Source organism: Aulonocara stuartgranti (genome assembly GCF_965226115.1).
Source record: "Aulonocara stuartgranti genome assembly, chromosome: 22".
NCBI lineage: Eukaryota > Metazoa > Chordata > Actinopteri > Cichliformes > Cichlidae > Aulonocara > Aulonocara stuartgranti.
Window position 1 is genome coordinate 7,187,740 of NC_138957.1, and position 3,881 is coordinate 7,191,620.

Consider the following 3,881-nt stretch of genomic DNA (forward strand, 5'->3'; position numbering starts at 1 on the left):
ATTTAAAAAAAAAAAAAAAAAATGCAGCTGCAGCAGCAGCAGCAGCAGCAGCAGCAGCAGCAGCAGCAGCAACAACAACAACAACAACAACAACAACAACAACAACAACAACAACAACAACAACAACAACTTACATCCCAAAGAAAATTACATCCCAAAGAAAATTACATCCCAAAGAAAATTACATCCCAAAGAAAATTACATCAAAACATGCCAACATTATGGTCTAACAATAAAACAGTTTGTCAGCGTTCAGTTTTTTTGCAACAGCACAGCAGTAACCATTTAACACTCGCCACTGTCAACATTTATTTTACCAGTGTTTGGGCAAAAAACTTCAGATGTAAACATTTTAACATGGAAACAATTGTTCGTCTTTAAAAGTCCACAAAATATACATTCATCCTGCATTCCCAACTTGGATGATCTGATATCCTCGTGTTGGTGTTGTTCCCAGACCATCATGAAAATGTTGTTCCAGGTTCAACATTGCAAGTGACCAATCACATTGTTGTGACGTTATTCTATTCCAAGCCATTCGTGCATTTATGAAATTCCAATGTTGCAAGGACAATATCAATTCTGCTTACTGTTTATTAAAGGGTTACGGTTAGGGTTAGGGTCAGTTGATCGGCGGACAGAGGCGGTTTCACGCAGCTTAAGTACAGTTTTTTGTTTTACGCCGGTTTTTCCCGAAGTCGCAAAAGTATGACGTCACAACATTCTGATTGGTCACTTGCAATGTTGATCCTGGAACAACATTTAGTATGATGATCTGGGAACAACACCAACACGAGGATATCAGATCAACCTCCTAACTTACCCTTATTTTTAGTATGTATTGCAATTACCTTTACAATGCACACAATGTAACACAAACTGAATATGAACATATTTCCACCTCATAACAATATGCCTTGAACGCTAATATACACACCACCCTTCAACATTTCTGGTGCAGTATCATCTCTCAATTAAATCCTTTAAATCTCAATACTTTTGATTGTCTCTTAGCTTTCAGTCTTGAGGTTAACTGAGATTCAGTGCATATATCCCACCCATTAAGAGTGCACATGCAGAGGCCAGGTCTTCCAGGTCATGCAGGACACACTAGATGGTTATACCCACATCGGCTGGAGGAGTGCTGGCATCAGCTCTTTCGATGGTAAAGATAGCAAGGGTAATTTGTTCCAGCTCCCTCTGAACAGCTGTAGCTTAGACACAAAAACATAGAAAAATGGCATCCAGTTTTAAAAAAAGAAAGAAAAAGGGCCAAAGCTACCCTTTAATGACGTAAACACAATATTAGGAACATGCACCCCAGTGCGCCACTATTTTAGACTACAGATTCAACGATAAATATAAATAGTTTGGGTATACAAGAAGATTTCCCAAAACATTTAAACAGGTTCCATGCAAATTACAACAACAACAACATTACAACATGCAACAACATTAGTTATTCAAAATTTGGTTTAATACAGATAAAAAACTAAACTAAAATTACCAACCAATTATTCTTTGAAGAGGATGCTTGGGTCTTCATTCAGGTAAAAAGGTAGTGCCCTGAGGACACACTCCCTCCCCTTTTCAATGGTTTCCTTCTGTAGAGAGTGGCAGAGATACAGGAAGAGAAAACAGATATACTTTAGGATGACAGAAACTCACATTATACGCAAAATGAATGACATATCCACTGCACAGATAGACATGTACACAAGACCAACTAATCATCACATGGACATGAATAGTTAACCTGTTGGGCAGGGTTTCCACCACATTATATATGTCCATAATGGAGGTAAAGACAAACTAATACATCATCTTTTTTGCATTCAAAACATAACATAAAAACATTCACTTCTGGTTTAACCTAAATCAAGGGATCAGATTTTACATATGTTTAGGTAATTTAAATTTTCCAACGTTTTGAGTACCAAACTTTGTCTTGCTTAATATAAATGTAAGTGCACTGTGCAGCTACCATACACTAGCTGTTTAAATTTGAAAATGATCTTATTAGCCATAATATTTTGCTACCAACAGAATAACGCACCTGTGTGGCTGGGGCCAAAGTTTGTCTAATTTTCTTCCCTGTAACGCCTCCTTTTTTCTTGAAGACTTTTATGAGCTGGTCAGTGTATTGGTCAAGTTGTGTAAAAAGCCTTGGAACATGTGCAGCAGTAGTAATCCTCACATATTCTGCTTCCACCTGAAAATATGTCAACAAACACAACATACTGTACTGTAAATATACATACTATATGTACACATATACAAACTAAAACTAATGTAGTAAGACCTCATTAAAGCTATAATTTTAACACAAACATTTACACAAAATGCTAATGGAGCCATTACAGCTTTTATTGTTATTTATCAAGTTCCAAAAAATATTGATCACAGCTGATCTGAAAAGAATTTCATGCCTCAGGCCCTTGAACTGCAACCTTTACCATGGTTCAGATGTGGAGAAGAAATAACAGGGGCATGGGATGGGTCACAAAAGAAAACTTAACTTATAAAACAGTTTTGTTTTTAAAAGTATAACAGTTCACATACCACATACAAGCTCAGCAATACCACATACACCACATCAGTATAGGAGGGAGCAGGTAAAGGCAGGATCTGAGATTTATAAAGAAAAAAAAAATTAATTCCTTAATTTCAAGAAGCAAATTATTGTTTGAATTACAACTAAATAAAATACTACTCAGAAGAAAAGCAAGAGATTGACACTGCCATGTGCTAACTTTCTATAGAAGCAATTATCACCAGGTCTGTCGACCTCCATTGTCTGTCCACTCATATGTCTTGAATAATTTTATTAAAAAAATTAAGTGTGTACTTTCACAAACTGTAATTTATAACTACATTGATATGTATAACTCCGCTAGGAAACATGCTGTATTTACAGACCATTTTTACATAATACAGATTACTGATAGAGCAGAACAATGGTGTCACAGTGGCTTTCGCCCTTGACTTTTTGGATTTTAAATGTCACTTTATGCTATCCTTGCTATCCTATTCGATATTTCCGACTCTCGGATTACAGAAAAGGAATCCCAAGAAAGCAAATGGAAAAATAACCCCTTGAAAGAATAACCCCATGAACCCCTGTAGCTAATCCCTTAATAAAACAAAAAACAATAAAAATGTTTCTTACACAGTCCACAAAATAAGCATGTCCAGGACCCAGTAAAACTAATGTAAAACAAGCGCACGCAAACGATATAACATGTCTTGTAAGACAAACGCAAAATATAACCATGCTGGACATATAGATACTACACAACATAGTCAAAGAAAAAAAGTGGTCTTACCTCTCAAAGAAACAGCAGCTTGGCGCCAAAACAGCCTTTTTCAGTTAAATTTGAAGTCTTGTGCATGAGCAGGCACAAGCCGTGAAACCTTCTTGTTCTGCGCGGTTTCATTACAACTGTTTTTGCATTACTGCCACCTTGTGGATATACAAGGTATATCGATCCTAATTGACTTAACTTAAATGTTATGCGATCAAGTAACACATTAGTATTATGTACGTTGAATAATAGACACAATTACGTAGACTTGATTAGAAAAACATATGTTAACTTAACAAAAACATATATTTTAAGTAAAATGAAAATAAATAATTAATATACACTGAACAATCCACCTCATTCATTTTTTTGAGTGTGTGTTCTCTATGTCTCTCTGTCATTGTGAATCATCTGTCTCCCTCTGGCTGTCAGCTTCAGGTGAGACAGGTGACGGCTATATATATATATTTTTTACATGCTTCCATAAACCATGGTATATCCAGACAGAATGACACATATCTCCATGGAAACGCTGCTATATCGGTGTAGTTGACACATATTCTGCTTCATCTCACT

General features: G+C 36.0%; 1 long non-coding RNA gene across 2 annotated transcripts; it reads right to left on the reverse strand.

Moving 5' to 3' along the window:
* Positions 1 to 250: 250 nt before the first annotated feature.
* On the reverse strand, positions 251 to 3,673 carry LOC309698787. Of its 2 annotated transcripts, none has more exons than XR_014274181.1 (5): positions 3,327 to 3,673; positions 2,563 to 2,628; positions 2,057 to 2,212; positions 1,512 to 1,604; positions 251 to 1,214 (listed from the first exon to the last, which is right to left on the reverse strand). It is a non-coding gene; the product is annotated as an uncharacterized lncRNA (long non-coding RNA). The 2 variants fall into 2 exon arrangements; XR_014274182.1 differs by lacking the exon at positions 3,327 to 3,673 and adding an exon at positions 3,170 to 3,320.
* Between the last annotated feature and the right edge of the window lie 208 nt (positions 3,674 to 3,881).